This window comes from Carcharhinus amblyrhynchos, chromosome 1 (genome assembly GCF_965287045.1).
Source record: "Carcharhinus amblyrhynchos chromosome 1, sCarAmb.v2.hapA, whole genome shotgun sequence".
NCBI lineage: Eukaryota > Metazoa > Chordata > Chondrichthyes > Carcharhiniformes > Carcharhinidae > Carcharhinus > Carcharhinus amblyrhynchos.
The window spans coordinates 18,459,260-18,478,604 of record NC_137324.1 but is presented as its reverse complement, the minus strand read 5'-3'; positions in this window follow the sequence as shown (position 1 = coordinate 18,478,604).

Here is a 19,345-nt window from a genome sequence, read left to right as displayed (position 1 = left end):
TCCTAGTCTCAGGCTCATAGTTCATTTTGACAGAAATAAATCATAAATCACCCAAAAGTTCTTGAGTTAATGAAGTTTGTTCATTAAAGGGGAAGAGGAAGAATCAAACTGTTTATTGTTTTCAATGCAAATGCAATTAAAGTTTATTTATTTGCCACAAGTAAAGTTTATATTAACACTGCACCTGTTCAGGTCAATGAACCTAACCAGCTCATCTTTCCAAATGTAGGAGGAAACTGGAGCACCCGGAGGAAACCCACGCGGACATGGGGAGAATGTGCAAACTCCACACAGACTGTGACCCAAGCCGGGAATTGAACTCAGGTTCCGAGTGCTGTCAAGCAGCAGTGCTAATCATTGTGCCACTGTGCCGCCCCCATTAATGTCCAACTAATGCCCCTTTTTGTTTATTTGGCAATACACTGTCCTCCTTAGTCCCAGGGAATGTTGGAGCAATCAGCAGAACAGGCAATTAATCAAGGACCCACACGCATTCCGGCATTCTCTCTTCCACCCACTTCCATCAGGAAAAAGATATAAAAGTCTGAGGTTACGTATCAATCGACTCAAGAACAGCTCCTTCCCTGCTGCCAACAGACTTTTGAATTGACCTACCTCACATTAAGTTAATCTTTCTCTACACCCTAGCTATATTCTGCAGACTCATTTCCTTCTCTATGAATGAACGGTATGCTTTGTCTGTGTAGTGTGCAAGAAATAATACTTTTCACTGTATATTAATACATGTGACAATAATAAGTCAAATCAAATCAGTATCTGTGTGGAGAAAGAAGAGTAACCATTGTAGATTGTTGGACCTTCAAGTTAACCACAGTGCAAATTCTCGGCATGTTTCTTATAAGAAGCCATATAGAATGTATCACTATGATGTTAGACTCATCAGCACTCATCCTTCAGTGATGTCTTGTAGATTTAAGTGTTTAGCCCTGTCTTTCCACTAAAATGCTTGGGCTTGTCACCATGACACATATGCTTGTCACTTAGGCTGGTCTTTGTTTTAATGGATGTAATGGGGCCTGAATCAGATCTCCTGACTGGTCAGTTAAATGCTGCTCCACTGTGCTGCAAGATGAGATCTGCTTCAAGTCACACTCAGGGTCCACAAGGATGCAAGATTGTTGTTTTCCATAATCATGCTCCACAACTAGTGAGTCCTTTGATGGCTGAAGCAAAGAGATGGAGATGCCACGGTGGCACAGTGGTTAGCACTCCTGCCTTACAGCGCCAGGGAGCCGGGTTCAATTCCAGCCTTGTGGAGTCTGTGTTGAGTCTGCACATTCTCCCCATATCTGCGTGGGTTTCCTCCGGGTGCCCCAGTTTCGTCCGACGGGGTGAAAGACGTGCTGGTTAGGTGCATTGGCCGTGCTAAATTCTCCCTCAGTGTACCCGAGCAGGCATTGGAGTCTGGCGACCAGAGAGTTAACTTCATTGCAGTGTTCATGCAAGCCTGCTTGTGACATTAATAAATAAAAAGTTGCCTGGGAGGGAGGTTATAAGGGACTTAAGGACCAGCATCAGCCTGTTTCGGGAGCTGTGAAATCCCTTATCACTGAATTTGAGTTACGATGGCAAATTATACCACAACGACAAGCAGTGTGTGATTACTCAAAGGCTTCCTTTATGGTTTTTATAAAGTGCCTGCACATGGCTATACCGTGCTCACACATAAACAGTTGTTGCAATCCCGCTGCACTGCTGTCTGCCCAGCGCAGCAGACATGTTCCACATTTAAATACCTGAGATAGTTTCACCAGCACGGAGTTCTTCAAAGCAAACAAGAAAATGTGTTTCCAAGCTGACAAGGTGAAACCATCCATCACTCCCAACCCAAATGGCGTTCCAGACATAATGTGGAAACAGCACCCAAATTTATAGGCGCTGGCTGACTTTCATGAATAATTTCACTTTTCTGCAGCTGTGAAATTCATTACAGTTTTGAACTATAAATTAATGCGCGGCAGTTCCTGACACCCGAGCACAGTCTTCAGCAGCAAGGAGCAATGAATTAGTCAGAGATACTGCAAACAGTTTTCTGTGGATATTAACAAGGGGTTCTGAGAAAGAAAGGGCTGTGCCTAATGGGAGTATTATTTTACGGTGGCATATTATCTGAGAAAATCTCTCCAAAATCCATTTGAATTCCAGGGTTGCACCGAAGCTTATGAACATCCCTTGCAGGCCATTCCCATCTTCATCAATTAAGGCTTGCTCGAGGTGACAGTTTACACTGACTATCTGCCTAAAGGAGAAGCTGTGCGTAATTGTAAATCACTTCCCTCTAATACAGTTACAAATAAGATCTGAGGTGGCCCAGTTCCAGATTGTCTTCCAAGATATACTTCATTCCTTCCGCAATTAAAATCTGTTTCCCTGATGATTTGCGCAGTGTTCTCGGCACGGTGGCACAGTGGTTAGCACTGCTGCCTCACAGCGCCAGGGGCGCGGGTTCGATTCCTGGCTTGGGTCACTGCCTGTGTGGAGTCTGCACGTTCTCCCTGCATCTATGTGGGTTTCCTCTGGGTATCCGGTTTCCTCCCACACTCCAAGGATATGGATTGACCATGCTAAATTGACCCTTATCGTCAGGAGGACTAGTTAAGGTAGAGGCATGGGGTTATGGGAATAGGGCCTGAATGGGATTGTGGTCGGTGCAGACTAAATGGGCCAAATGGCCTCCTTTCGCACTGTAAGATTCTATGATTCTCAAATTCAGTTTGTTTTAAACTCTCTGCGTGTAGTAATTATTTATTTTCCCTATGAACAGGAACTGTGTAGCAACGTTACAATGCCTGCAATATCAGTTTTGAAAATATTAACTAGGACGAGGCTTTCAGGATGGTGATGAATTGTGTGATGAAAATCTTTTAACTGGTTGGAGACGAGTGCAAAGGAGATTCTGAAGAAGAATCAGATTGGGCTCAAATCTCTCTCCATAGATACTGCCAGACCTGCCGTGTTTTTCCAGCACGTTCTGTTTCATTTCAGATCTCCAGCATCCACAATATTTTGCTTTTACGTTAGTCCAGAGGAGATTGACTGGAATCATGCCAGGGATTCAGCTAAGCGTGGAAAATGGAGACAGCGGTGCAATTTTCCTTTGATCAGGAAAGGTTAAGGGGAGATTTGATAGGCGTATTCAAATGTCAATGGGGAGCATTTACAGATCATCAGTAATGCTGCAGTGCATCTACTCGTCAGCTTTACCTGAGGGAGTTTTCCCAATTGTCTACTGTGGGCTGTGGGCCATAGAGTGGTGCAGAGGCACAGTGGTTAATGCTGCTGTCTCACAGTGTCAGGGACCCAGGTTTAATGCCAGCCTTGGGTCACTGTCTGTGTGGAGTTTGCATGTTCTCCCCATGTCTGTGTGGGTTTCCTCCCGGTGCTCATGTTTCCTCCCACAGTCCAAAGATGTGCAAGTTAGGCTGATTGGCCATGCTAAATTGTGTCTTAGTGTCATGGGAGCTAGCGGGGTAAATATGTGGGGTTATGGGGATAAGGTCGGGGTGGGATTGTTGTCGGTGCGGGCTTGTTGGGCTGAAAGGGATTCTATGAATGGCAGCAACAGAGAAATGGAGTGAACGGTCAGCCATGCTGATCCTTTGGGCTTTCTCTCTCTCAGATCTCCTGCAGGGAAAATGACACATGACAGATGGTCCATAAAACTTTGTAGCTGGTTTTCAAACCTGGGCAACTTGCACAGCATCATCAGCATGCAGAGTTTCTCTAAGCAGGACATGCCTGCACTTTCATTTTGGCTTTCATTCCAGATAGAGTAAGGAGTGTGTGTGTGTGTGTGTGTGTGTATGTGTCACTATGTGTGTGTGTCTCTATATATGTGTGTGTGTGTGTGTGTGTGTGTATGTGTCACTATGTGTGTGTGTCTCTATATATGTGTGTGTGTGTGTGTGTGTGTATGTGTCACTATGTGTGTGTGTCTCTATATATGTGTGTGTGTGTATGTGCCACTATGTGTGTGTGTCTCTATATGTGTGTGTGTGTGTGTATGTGTCACTATGTGTGTGTGTCTCTATGTGTGTGTGTGTATGTGTCACTATGTGTGTGTGTCTCTAGATATGTGTGTGTGTGTATGTGCCACTATGTGTGTGTGTCTCTATGTGTGTGTGTGTATGTGTCACTATGTGTGTGTGTCTCTAGATATGTGTGTGTGTGTATGTGTCACTATGTGTGTGTGTCTCTATGTGTGTGTGTGTGTATGTGTCACTATGTGTGTGTGTCTCTATGTGTGTGTGTGTATGTGTCACTATGTGTGTGTGTATGTGTGTGTGTGTGTTTACGCACGTACGTAAATGCATGTGGAGGCACTCTCCTTCTATATCAGCAGGGAAAGCATAGGTCTGGAGGACACAGCCCCGTCTCACCCTATTCTTGATCTCAAAACTGTCAGAGATGGAATCATTGAACTGACTGGTGTTGTGCATGTTATCATGGAAGGAGCGAGCACATGAGTGTGCAAAGATTGCGAGAATACCTGATTATCTCTGCATAAATTGTGATCGGTGCAGACACGATGGGCCTAATGGCCTTCTTCTGCAGTGTAAGGATGATTCTACATTGTAAAATCTCTTTCTCCTTGTCCCTCTTCCACTACCCCTCCTTGTCAGTTATTTTGGGCAGTGAAAATCACTCATGCATCCCTTAGGCATTTCACATATTTCTTCCTCTGAATCCTCTATTAGCTCCTCGCTCCAAATTGCCTCCGATTCCCCTTCATTTTGGATACCACACATACTACTGTACAGGCAGTTTAGTCCGCTTTAATATTTGCTAGTTATACTCTATTTTAACAGACCTGTTCTGTTTTATGAATGAATTGGTTCTGCAGCCATTTAAGCCGTCCCTTGTTCCTTAACTTGATCTGACATTTACTCTCACCCCTCTTTAATCTTCAGGCATGTTATTTTCACAGGATCCCTCCTCACTGGCCCCAGCCCCAGTTTTGTCTGCGTTCAGATGATCCCAATGCTTCTCCATGGGCTTTTATTGAACTCCTGCTGAAGGTGCAGCAAGACATAGGAATGCTCAGTAATCCATAATCCAAGGCAGAGGTTTATTACAAAGGCAATGCAATGAAAGGGTTAGTGCTTTCAATTACCTTCAAGTGAGTCAATGTTAGCAATGCTCAGTTAGTAAAGCCAGTCAGTCACTGTTTTAGCTGAAAAGGAGTTTTAGTAGAGGACATAATCTGCCTTTGTTTGCTCAGCTTTGGGAGTTACCAGGGATCCCTCAGCAGCGAGGTCACAGAACAACACAGCACACACAGAGATCATTCAGCCCATTGCCCAATTTCTCGCTCTTCTGTACAACAATGCAATTAGACTCAGTCCCTATAGCCACTTACTGCAATATTAAAGTTTATTTATTAGTCACAAGTAAGGCTTACATTAACACTGCAATGAAGTTACGGTGAAATTCCCGTAGATGCTACAGTCCAGCACCCGTGCAGGTCAATGCACCTAACCATCTTTCAGACTGTAGGAGGAAACCAGAGTACCCTGAAGAAACCCACGCAGGCACGGGGAGAACATGCAAACTCCACACAGACAGTGACCAAGCCGGGGATCGAACTGGGTCCCTGGTGCTGCGAAGCAGCAATGCTAACCACTGTGCCACCGTGCTGCCAATATTATTTTCCCTTCCAATATTTATCCAATCCCTTTCCCTGTAATATTGAATTTGCTTCCACCAGCCTTTCAGGCAACACAACCCAGTTCACCATTTGCTACATGGAAATTTGTTCCCTTGTGTCATTTCTGCTCATTTTGGCAATCACCTTAACTCTGTGTCCCTTGTGAGGATTATTATTACTACCCTCTTCCTCGTATGCCACCTCCAACAGCCAGAGGAGGTTACAGCTACCCTTTAGATTAGTATAGTTATGAAGATTATGATTATTATGGCTATGATTACCATGATTATTGTGGAGGATATGAAGACCCATACTGTGGCTGTGATGGTTATCAGATGACTACTAGAGGAAGAGGTGGCAGAAGTGGAAGAGGGACCCCTCTTACCAGAAGTCGTGGAGTTCACCAGCCACGTGGAGGGTCTGGATTTACACTGCGTAGTCAAATGGCAGAGAGAGGTGCTGGTGGTGCAACAGGGGGTCCCCAGGCACAGCAAAGAGGCTACGGGGTATGTAATGTGAGGTGTGGCCGCAATGGAAATGTAGGAGGCAAACGAAAAGCTGATGGGTTCAACCAGCTAGGCTCGAAGCGACGCCAGACAAAAAATCAGAACTGGGGCTCCCAACCTATTGCTCAGTGAACCTCCTTGCTTACAGCTGGTTATCAGCGTAAAGTGCTGACAGTTGGAAAGGGTGATATGAGTGAGTAGGGCTGGTAAATAGAGAGGATTACACAGGATATACGGCATTGATACAGGGCAAGCCCAACCAATCCATACCAGTAAGCTCTGCTTGAGCCTCCTCCCATCTTTTCTCACCTAAATCTATCAACGTAACACTCTATGTTTGGAGCATTGCGTGCAGTTCTGGTCACCACACTAGCAGAAGGATGTGGAAGCTTTGGAGAGAGTTCAAAGAAAGTTCACCGGCCTCGAGGGTGTTGGCTATGAGGAGAGGATGAATAAACTAGGATTGTTTTCACTGGAGAGTTGGAGGCTGAAGGGAGACCTGTTAGAGGTCTACAAAATTATGAGAGGCTTAGACAGGGTGGATAGTCAGAAGCATTTTTCCAGGGTGGAAGAGCTAATTACCAGGGGGCACAGGTGAGATATAGAAACAGAATTAGGCCATTCGGTCCATCGAGTCTGCCCCACCATTCAATCATGGCTGATAAGTTTCACAACCCTTTTCTCCCTGATCTGTTATAGGCTGTACTCTTTCTGGTTTATCACCTAGTCTCTTCCCAGGGATCGATCAAACTGTTGCAGAAGCGATTATTTAATGTGTTTGCTGATCTCCAAAGAACAAGCTGCAGTAAATGGTATGGTTTAAGAAAAGAGCATTTACCATTTTAGAGGAAAATCTAAAGTAAGGATGAAGAGCAAAGCAGCCAGCATAATTAAGTACCCCGGATATACTGTCTTCCACCTTCTACTGTCAGGTACAAGATACAAAAGTCTGAGATCACGTACCAACCGACTCAAGAACAGCTTCTTCCCTGCTGCTGTCAGACTTTTGAATGAACTTACCATGCATTAAACTGATCCTTCTCTAAACCCTAACTATGACTGTAACATTGCATTCTCACTCAATTCTATCCTTCTCTATGGAGGGTATGTTTTGCCTGTACAGCGTGCAAGAAACAACACTTTACCCTCGATACTAATACATGTGGCAATAATAAATCAAATCAAATCAAAGAACGTGGAAGAGACTGAACATTACTGAACCCTTGCGTTTATATCCCACACTGGCTTTTAGCAAGCAAAAAGAAATCAGGAACACTATAATTGACCATAAACCGTGCAAAGCTGTTCTTTTTGTATTTGCTGTCAGGATGTGGGCGTTATTGGCAAGGCCTCGTTACCTTGGACACAACCCAGCGGTCTCTAGGCAGAGGGCAGTTAAGAGTCAATCATGATGGTGTGGGACTAGACTTACTAATAGACCAGAACAGGTATGGTTGACAGGCTCCCTTCCCTCAAGGGCATTAGTTCCACCACACTTACAGCGCCAGATGTTTTTAAAATTGAATCACAAATCCTCAAACTAGTGACATTCGAACTAACGGTTACAGCAAATAATAAGAAGCTGAATTAGTAGTCCGGTAACATAACCCACATTGCAGTGTAGCCGTGTCAGGACTCCATCTACTGGATAAAATAGTACTGAGGATGTGCCACACAGTAATAAGAGTCAAAGCAAATGCCCAACTTGTGATTAACACCCGACTGAAACTCCCCTGGATTTTTCTTTCACTCACGGTACCACCCATTCCCCCCGTCCCTCATCACTTCGTTGGGAGTTTAAAAATTATTGGCTAGAATCTTACCGCATCCGCCCCGGAGAATCAGAGCAGGCGAGGGGCAGTCAATCATTAGGTCCGTTGACCACGGGCAGCATTATTCAGTTTTGGGTCGAGCGGCGTCATAAAATCCCACCCATTATTCTTTCATAAGACCATTTGAAATAGGAACTGGAGAAGGCCATTCAGCCCCTCAAGCCTGCTCCACCATTTAAGATCATGGCTGGCCTAACACTCACTTTCCTGCCTTCTCTCCCTAATCTCTAATTCCCCGGCTGATTAAAAACTTATCGATCTCAGCTTTGAAAATACTCGCGGGCTCTGTCTCCACAGCTTCGTGGGATAAAGAATGCCAAAGTTCCCCACTCTTTGAGAGAATAAATGCTTCCTCAAATCTATCTTAAATGAGCATCCTCTTAATCTGTGCCTATGTGCCCTGGTCCCACACTCTCCCATGAGTGGGAACATCCTCCCAACATTTACCCTGTCTAACCCCCTATATGTTTCAATCATAACACGTCTTATCGTTCTGAACTCCAAGGAGTACAGGCCAAACCTGTTTAATCTTTCCTCAGATGGCAGTCCCTCCACAGCTGGTATCATCCCAATAAATCTCCTCTGCACATGTTCATGAGCATCACAGGCAAAGCCAGCGTTTAATATTCATCCCTAATTGCCCGAGAGAAAGTGGTGGAGAGCTGCCTTCTCGAATTGCTGCAATGGGCAGCACAGTGGCACAGTGGTTAGCATTACAGCATCACAACTCCAGGGACCCGGGTTCGATTCCCAGCCTTGGGTCACTGTCTGTGTGGAGTTTGCACATTCTCCCCGTGACTGCGCAGGTTTTCTCCGGGTGCTCCAATTTCCTCCCACAGTCCAAAGATGCATCAGTTATGTGCATTGGCCATGCTAAATTGCCCATTAGTGTCCCAGGATGCATTAGCTAGAGGAGTTAAATTTGTGGGGTTTGGGGATGGGGCCTCGATGGGATTGTGGTTGATGCAGACTTGATGGGCCGAATGGTCTCCTTCTGCAGTACAGAGACTCTATGATTCAGTCTATCTGATTGAGGTACCTGCCACACACTGCTGTTAGGGAGTTCCAGGATTTAGGCACAGCAACAGCGTAGGGACGACAATATTGTTTCAAGTCAGAGTGAGTGTGGCTTGAAGGGGAATTTGCAGGAGATGGCACTTCCACGTTTCCACTACCTTTATCCTTCGAGGTGATGGAGGGAGTTTGAAAGGTACTTTCCAAGGGACCTGGGTGAGGTTGGCAGGTGCACCTGAGAAACAGAGCAAATGGTTAGCGCATGGTTACACCAGAACATCAGAGGTGAGGGTCGCTTCTCGACCTTTTGGCTAAGACCAAATGTAGTTTTGCTGCCCTGCAGTTGGTTGAAGTCATGAGGTTTCACTGAAGAATCATTTGAAGCAATTTTTTAAAAGCGACATCTTGGCCTTTTGGCTAAGATAGAAATGAGATCCAGCCTTGGAGGAGGAGCTACACCTACTCCAATCAGCTTGGATCATATGGATCAAGCCCAACACAGGAGGTGAGAACCCTGTCTTGTCAGCTTGGATTGGGAATGTCTCAACTTGTTGAGGCTTTGAATTGGACTTTGAATGAATTGAGTTGGATATATAAACAAAAGAAATTAGAGGTGATGGCCTAGTTGTATTATCGCTTGGTTATTAATCCAGAAACTCAGCTAATATTCTGGAGTCCTAGGTTCGAATCCCACCATGGTAGCTGGTGGAATTTGAATTCAAACAAAAATATCTGGAATTAAGAATCCACTGATGGCCATTGTCGATTGTCGGAAAAACCCATCTGGTTCACTAATGTCCTCTAGGGAAGGAAATAAAATCATAGAAACAATGCCTTACATTACAGAAGGTGGCCTTTCAGCCCATCAAGTCTGCACTGACTCCAATCCCACCCAGGCCCTATTCCCCTTACCCCACACATTTAGCCTGCTAATCCCCTTTACATTAGGGTTACTCTAGCATTGCCAATCAAACTAATCTGCACATCTTTAGACTGTGGGAGGAAACCGGAGCACTCGGAGGAAACCCACACAGGCACGGGGAGAAAGTGCAAACTCCACACTAACAGTGACCGGAAGCCAGAATTGAACTTGGGTCCCTTGCGCTGTGAAGCAGCAGTGCTAATCCTTACCTGCCATCCTTCCTGGGTCTGGCCTACGTGTGACTCCAGAGCCACAGCAATGTGGTTGACTCTCAACTGCCCTCAGGCAGCTAGGGATGGGCTTTAAATGCTGGCCAGCCAGCGACACTCATGTTCCTCAAATACATTTTAAATAACCACAAGAAGATAAGCATTAGACACAGGATCGGCATTCGACCACTCTGGCCTGTTCAGACAGTCAATAAGATCATGGCTGATCTTCATCATTAATTTCACTCTCCCTTGATCCTGATGTTCAAAACCTATTGATCTGAGTCATGAATATACTTAACGACTGAACATCTCAGAGTTCCAAAGATCTCTCTTGAGAGAAGGAAGTCAAAAGCCTAGTAGTTCTGAGGAGGTTTCTTGTAAGTGAGTAGAGATGCACCAAAGTGCAAGAATCTGAGAAAAGAATTCCTAGCTCCTTGTTTATATCAAAGAGATTTTATTCCTTTTTAAGATTAATTGTTACCATTTGAAGTTCCAGTAGTGGCCTTTGCTGAGCTAAAAGATAATTGGGAGGAGAAATGTAAAAGTTTGATTTGCTGAGCGACAGGTAAGATACTGAAATATTATTTTTCCATTTCTGGTTCACATGTCACTGCCTTTCCTAATCCAACATAGACACATTAAATTGTTACAGCCATTAAGAGTGAACCCATGTGTAGAACAAGTGCCAAACAAATGTATCAATGGTTGACATTAGGGAAGGTCTTGGCCAAATGGCATTATTGCTCCATTATTAATTCAGAACCTCCGCTAATGCTCTGGAGGCCCGGTTTCGAATCCACCACGGCAGCTGGTGGAATTTGAATACAATAAAAAAATTCTGGAATTAAGAATCTACTGATGACCGTGAAAGCATCATCACATGTTGGAAAAGCCCATCTGGTTCACTAATATCCTTTAGGGAAGGAAACCTGTTGTCCTTATCTGGTCTGGCCTACATGTGGCTCCAGAGTCCCAGCTTTGACAAAGGGTGATCTGGACTTGCAACGTCAGCTCTTTTCTCTCCTTACAGATGTTGCCAGACCTGCTGAGATTTTCCAGCATTGTCTCTTTTGGTCACAACAATGTGATTGACTCTCAACTGTCCTCCAAGGGCAACTAGTCATGGGCAATAAATGCTGCCCCAGCCAGCGACGCCATGTCCCACGAATGTATGTTTAGAAAAAAAAGGGATGCAGAGTTAAGGTGATTGCCAAGGTAACTGGAAATGACACAAGGAAACACATTTTCATGTGGCTGATGATGAACTGAATTGTATTGCCTGAAAGGCTGGTGGAAGCAGATTCAATATTACAGGGAAAGAATTGGATAAATATTGGAAGGGAAAAATAATAGCATAAGTACCTGGATATGGGGAGTGAGTCTAATGGACTGCTCTACCAAAGAGCCAGCACTCAGACGATGGGCTGAATGATCTCCATCAGGTGGAATTTGAATTCAATAAAAAAAAATCTGGAATTAAGAATCTACAGATGACATTGTCAATTGTCAGAAAAACTCATCTAGTTCATGAATGTCTTTTAAGAAAGGAAGTTTACCATCCTTACCTGCTCTGGCTGACATGTGACTCCAGAGCCACAGCAATGTGGTTGACTCTCAACTGCCCTCAGGCAATAAATGCTGGCCAGCCAGCGATGCCTATGTCTCGTGAATGAATGAATAAAAAGATTGCACTCCTGTGAACTGCACTGGGATACTTTCCCACTGGGATATTTGTGATCAGAACTCCCGACTCATTTGATGAAGGGGCAAAGCCCCGAAAGCTGGTGGTGTTTGCTGCCAAATACACCTGTTGGACTTTAACCTGGTGTCGTGAGACTTCTTACTGTGTTTACCCCAGTCCAACGCCGGCATCTCCACACCCTGCTTTCCTCTTCGCATGGGTGCTGTTTCAATGTAAGTTGCTTTATTTGATTTCCTTCTGTCTTGCACTGAACAATATTGGGAGCGGACCTAGAATTTGATATTGGTAATAAGTTTGCACAGGTTCCTTAGACCTTGGACCTAAGCTAACCTTCGAGCAGGAAGCTGGTTGTCAGTAAGATCAACAACAATTGAACGGAATGCTAATCACATCTTCTTTTAATGGCAGCACCAGGAGCCGAGAATGCATCGCTATAATCAAGTCTAATCAGTCTGTGACAGGCCAAGGCTGTATCTGATTAACATTGATGAAACCACACTGGGGATTTTTTATAGATGAAGGAGGGTGGCTGGCGTGAAAGGAAGGGTGTCAAACAGATAACGGCCCTGCAAGAGCTGTTTGCTGTAATTGATATGTTAATTTGATGGTAAGCAGTGCATAAAGAAATCAGGTTGCATTCACAGTCAGAAAGCACAAACTGGGCCAATGTGGTTGGAGCCAGCTGCGGAGATATATAGAAATCTGCGAGCCAATTTTCTTAATGAAAACATCCCCCCAAGTTGGTTTTATTAGCAGCCTGAGTGGGACATGTATTGGCTGTGTAATTAAACCTGAGCAGGTGCCAGTGGCTGATAGGCCTTTGTGAATTAACATGGGATGACCTTGATGATACCGTTCCATTTCTGACTTCCTGTTGCATCATCTTGGAATGTGTGTTTATTTGTGGAGTTGGATGGTAAATTGAGCCAAAGCCTCATTGTTTTGCACCTTATGGAGATTGCTGACTGGCTGCTTTCGTTAACGCTTTATCGCCTAGACTATTGGATCTGACAACTTAATAGTCACCGGGGCTTCAAGAACATAATTGCATTAGCTCTTTATGATGCATTAACATGGTAAATCCATAGATAATTAATGTTCAAAGCCAATTAGCCTAGTTCAGAAATCTGTGCCTCAAATCCAAAAGTGAATAGGAACTCATGTTTTAGTATTCCTTCAGATCTGAATGAAAGAACTGCGGTGGAGGAGATTGATTCGTCTCGGCGCTCTGCTCCCCTTCATAAACGTGCATTCCTGTGCGGTTTTTAACATCTTACCTCCCACTTAAAGGGGGCAGCGCAGTGGCACCATGGCTAGCATGGCTGACTCACAGCGCCAGGGCAACGGGTTCAAAGAAAAGAACAAAGAGCAAAGAAATGGGTACAGGCTTTTCGCTCCTCCAAGCCCGTGCCAATCATGATGCCCAGCTTGGGTCAGTGTCTGTGCAGAGTCTGCACCCTCTCCCCATGTCTGCGTGGGTTTCCTCTGGGTGCTCCGGTTTCCTCCCACAGTCCAAAAGGCATGTCGATTAGGTGCATTGGCCATGCTAAATTCTCCCTCAGTGTGGCCGAACAGGTGCCGGAGTGTGGTTTTGAGGGGAATTTCACAGTAACTTCATTGCAGTGTTAATGCAAGCCTGCTAAGGGGTTTTCAAAGGTTTTTTTTTTAAATAACTGCACTGAAGGTAGAAAACCGTTTAATTCTATTGCTATCAATGGCCAGGTGGCTGTCTTGCATTCAAAGGGTGTCAGTGCTGACCAGCAGATGATTTATTTCTGATTTTAACATGCTGTCAACTTTAAGGACACCCAGGTCAGCTTTCCAGTGGAGTGGACATGACGCCCACACTCTCCTCAGAGTGTGCTTAACGTGAAATCTCAGACAACTTGACAATCTAGCTTTCAAAACTCAGGAGACTCATGTTATTTCTGCTTCTGCTCCCAACCCACTTCTCTGTTCTGCGCGATGGTTGACCCAGATGTTTGTTCGAGATCGCATCAGCAGGTAAATGTTAAATCAGGACACCAAGTTTTGCTGGAGGCTGATGTTTGAGTTTTACAGTTAAAGGAGGAATAGTGGGTGAGATTCTGTGGTCTCCCCTACTCAGCGCTTTTCTCAGTGGTAGGAAATGATGCAGCATTCACTGGTGGGCGGGATCCTCTGCTCCCACCGCTGTCAATCTCAGCCTCCCATCCATTGACCCTACCTACACTTCCCGATGCCTCAGAAAAGCAGCCAGCATAATTAAGGACCCCACGTACCCCAGTGCAGCATCAGAGATACCCCAGTATCTCTCTTCCACCTTCTTCCATCAGGAAAAAGATATAAAAGTCTGAGGTCACTTACCAACCGACTCAAGAACAGCTTCTTCCCTGCTGCTGTCAAACTTTTGAATGGACCTACCTCACACTAAGTTGATCTTTCTCTACACCCTAGCTATGACTATAACACTACATTCTGCACTCTCTCCTTTCCTTCTCTATGAACGGTATGCTTTGTCTGTATAGCGCGCAAGAAACAATACTTTTCACTGTGTACTAATACACGTGATAATAATAAATCATATCAAAATCAAATCAAAGTCAATCCCATTGAAATCACCACACACTGCTAAGAACCTCACCAATCTACACTCGAGTGGGGGTCAATGGGTGCTATTCGGATTGGCGGTTGGTGACTAGTGGGGTGCCCCAGGGGTCGGTGCTGGGGCCTCAGCTATTTACCATTTATATAGATGATCTGGAGGAGGGAACCGAGTGCAGGGTGTCGAAATTTGCTGATGACACCAAGATTGGGGGAAAGGCAAATTGTGCGGAGGGTGTGGAGAGTCTGCAGAAGGATCTAGATAGGCTGGGCGAATGGGCCAGGAAATGGCAAATGGAATTTAATGTTGGCAAGTGTGAGGTGGTCCACTTTGGTAGGAAGAATGGTAGGAAGGACTATTACTTACGTGGCGAAAAACTGCAGCAGGCGACGGTGCAGAGGGACCTCGGGGTCCTTGTGCATGAGTCACAAAAACCCAGCTTGCAGGTGCAGCAGGTGGTCAGGAAGGCGAATGGGATGCTGGCCTTCATAGCGAAGGGGATTGAATATAAAAGTAGGGAGGTCTTGCTGCAGCTGTATAGGGCATTGGTGAGGCCGCAGCTGGAGTACTGTGTGCAGTTTTGGGCGCCGCACCTGTGCAAGGATATTTTGGCCCTGGAGGGAGTGCAGAGGAGGTTTACTAGGCTGATACCGGAGTTGAGGGGGTTGAGCTATGAGGAGAGGCTGAATAAACTAGGCTTGTACTCGCTAGAGTTTAGAAGAATGAGGGGAGATCTCATTGAGACGTATAAGATGATGAATGGGATGGATAGGATAGAGGTGGAGAGACTCTTCCCGCTCAAAAAAGACAGTAGGACTAGGGGGCACAGCCTCAAGATAAAGGGGGGGTGGTTTAGAACGGAGTTGAGGAGGAACTTCTTCACTCAAAGGGTGGTGAATCTCTGGAATTCTCTGCCCGTTGAAGTGGTGGAGGCTGCCTCGCTAAATATTTTTAAGAAGCGGGTTGATGGGTTTTTGATAAGAGAGGGGATTAAGGGTTATGGGGAGAGGGCGGGAAAGTGGAACTGAGCCACAACAGATCAGCCATGATCTTATTGAATGGCGGGGCAGGCTCGAAGGGCTAGATGGCCTACTCCTGCTCCTATTTCTTATGTTCTTATGTTCTTATGTTAAAACTGAAGTTTCTCATCCCTGGAACTGTTTTTGTAAACCTTTTCTGCACCCTCTCCAATGCAATGTTCACATCTTCCTACAGTGTGTTGCACAGAACTGGGGTTTTGGGGGGACAGTTCTCTAGGCCCACTGGCTGCCAGTGGAAGTATCGATGGCTCAGAGAATAGGACATGAGGCAAAAACCAGGTACCAAAGCCGTCATGGTACTCCCGGCTCACCTTTCCAGACCCAATCGGGATCCTGCCCACAGTGAGGGGCAACCTGATCACTATGCAAACCCGCCAATGGTGTTACAGTTAGTGAGTTTCACCAGGCCCCTGCCATTCATCTGCCCTTCCAGTAGGAAATGCATTGGACGAGCTTTGGTGCTGGTAATGATTAGCATGGATAGACCTGGGATGCTGACCCTGAGAGTCCAAGGAAACACCACCAACCCCTCAGCAAAGAGGGGCATCCTCCACTCCCGCCACCACTCAAGTAATAGGTCATCCCCACACACACCACACAGGCCTCTCAGTGCCCCCCTCATTTCTTAGAGCCCTCACTCAGCCCCTTCCCTCTCAAAACGCTGCACTCAGTCTCTTATCTCCTCAGATTCTCAATCTACCCGTTCCCCTCTCAGACTCCCCCACTCTGCCCCCTTCCCCCTCTGATGCCCCACTCAAACCCCTCCCTTACCAGACACCCACTCAATACCTTTTCCCTCCTCCCTCTTCAGACTCCCATTCAGACCCACCTTCAGGACTTCCAAGAGGTCTGCTCTCACCTGCAGCATCTGACAGGGAGACAAGGAAATCCCTGCTGCAGAATGAAATGTTGCAATGATTTAAAAATCAGCCAGCACGACTGCATCACAGCTCCAGGGATATAGGTTCAATTCCCGGTTTGGGTCACTGTCTGTGTGGAGTTTGCACATTCTCCCCGTTTCTATGTTGGTTTCCTTCGGGTGCTCCAGTTTCCTGTCACAGTCCAAAGATGCATACATTAGGATGACTGGTTATAGTAAATTGCCCCTTAGTGTCCCGGGATGTGTAGTTTAGAGGGATTAGAGGGGTAAATATGTACGGTTACAGGGATAGGGCCTGGGTGGGATTGTTGTCGGTGCTCGATGGGTCGAACGGCCTCCTTCTGCACTGTCGGGATTCTATGACTGCGCCATGTAACAAGCAATACAGAGAAGGTGACAATATTAACAGTTTAGAAGACACCAGCATTTCACAGGATGTGTGTTCCAGTACCAAGATTAGCACTTGTAGACAGACCAGAAGAATACATCATTCTGCTAATAGGAAACACCTTAGTTAGATGATTGCACCATCCAGGGGAGGCACACATATGTTAATCTTTTAGAACCACAGAAGCTGAGAAGATAGACAGCCAATAAATAGAGAGAGCCATCACAGGAAACAAAAATGTAATTACCAACCTTTCGCAGAAGCGGGGAGGCAGTTTCCACCAAATGGCTTGTAAGTCAGTTCTGGCTGGCAGACCAGAAACAAAAATGCAGAAACCTTTGTTGAGACAGTTAAAACAATATCTTCACTGGAGAAAGAAGCAACTTTCCTGAGAATAATCCCTCAGTCTAATACAATGTAATAATGATAAACTGGCCTTTACTTACAGATCTATTGAATTGGATGTTTTTTGGGAAATTCTGGAAAAATGTTCAGATCCTGTAATTACACTTTGGATCAAAAGGGGTGATTTCTACATAAACTGTGTGGGTGTGTTTAATAGTATCTATATAAAACTGTTTTAGATTGTTATAGTCCTGTTTGTATACATGCGTGTTTTCTTTATTTAAGTAAATGGTCTTCAGTAAGTGTTACGCTGAGAGTGAGCAGGTTACTGTTCTCACTGGGTATCGCGTGACTCCTCACACCATTCCAGTAAACAGAATTATACACTATCACAAACCCTCACAGATAACATCAGCTGGATTCATGGACACTCTGCGCAGCTGAATGTAGAGGCTGAGACTCAGGGGCCATCGACAAAGAGGACTATTGTGGAACAGCAATAGAAAATGTGAGATATTTTGTGAAAATTTACGGAAGCACTGTGCAACATTGGAGAGAGATTGGAGGGGTCTGTCTCCAGCATGGTATCTCTGGGCTACACACTCCATGGAAATGGAGAACCCATGAAAATGAGTGGAAAACCAAGTTGCGTGGAGGGTGTGGAAAGTCTGCAGAGAGATCTGGATAGGCTGAGCGAGTGGGCGAGGACCTGGCAGATGGAGTATAATGTTAGCAAGTGTGAAGTTATCCACTTTGGCAGGAATAATAGTAGGAGGGATTATTATTTAAAAGGCGAAAAACTGCAGCATGCAGAGGGACCTGGGGGTCCTTGTGCACGAGTCGCAAAAACCCAGTCTGCAGGTGCAGCAGGTGACCAAGAAGGCGAATGGAATGTTGGCCTTTATAGCGAGGGGGATTGAATATAAAAGCAGGGAGGTCTTGCTGCAACTGTACAGGGCACTGCTGAGGCCGCAGCTGCAGTACTGTGCGCAGTTTTGGTCGCCGCACTTATGGAAGGATATATTGGCCTCGGAGGGAGTGCAGAGAAGGTTCACCAGGCTGATACCGGAGATGAGGGGGTTGGACTATGAAGAGAGACTAAATAGACTGGGTCTGTACTTGTTGGAGTTTAGAAGGATGATGGGGGATCTCATAGAGATGTATAAGATAATGAAGGGGGTAGATAGGGTAGTGGTAAAGACCCGCTTAGAAAGGATAGCAGGACTAGAGGCACAGCCTCAAGATAAGGGGGGGAAGTTTAGATCGGAGTTGAGGAGGAACTTCTTCACTCAAAGGGTGGTGAATCTCTGGAATTCTCTGCCCGTTGAAGTGGTGGAGGCTACTTCGCTGAATATATTTAAGTTATGGGTCGATAGGTTTCTGATAGACAGGGGAATTAAGGGTTATGGGGAAAAAGTGGGAAAGTGGAACTGATCCACTTTAGATCAGCCATGATCTTATTGAATGGCTGGGCAGGCTCGAGGGGCTTGATGGCCTATTCCTGCTCTTATTTCTTATGTTCTTATGAAATAGAGAATCAAATGCAACAAGTAAATGAGTATATGCTATCCCTCACCAAAATCCTGCACACTCAGTCTGTTAGATCGCCCCTCAATCTCTGTCTTCACGAGGGGTCACAGGTTCAAGGTGAAAGGGGCGAGGTTTAACTCAGATATCAGAGGGACGTATTTTACGCAGAGGGTGGTGGGGGCCTGGAATGCGCTGCCATGTAGGGTGGTGGAGGTGGACACGCTGGGATCATTTAAGACTTATCTGGGTAGTCACATGAACAGACTGGGAATGGAGGGATACAAACAAATGGTCTAGTTGGACCAATGAGCAGTGCAGGCTTGGAGGGCCGCAGTTTCCTGTGCTGTATTGTTCTTTATTAAACAGGATGGAGGAAGGCCTCACCCTCATTGTCAGTGCTTGAGTAAAATGCAGCAAAGCTCTCCAGTATTTTGTTAGCATTGATGTGCGGGTGGACCATGAGAGGCAAGGTGCCGAAAGGACACATGGAAGTGGAGACTCTGCTCTAGGCACTCCCACTCTCCTCCCTCCATTCTACCCTCTAATGGTTACTCCCACCCCAATGACCGAGATCATTCTCATATTTATTACTTGACAGTTTCTACCCAGGTAAGGAACCCATATCCAGAGTATAAGATAATGGAGGGGATAGGTAGGGTAGAGGTAGAGAGATTCTTCCTGCTTAGAAAGGATAGCAGGACTAGAGGGCACAGCCTCAAGAT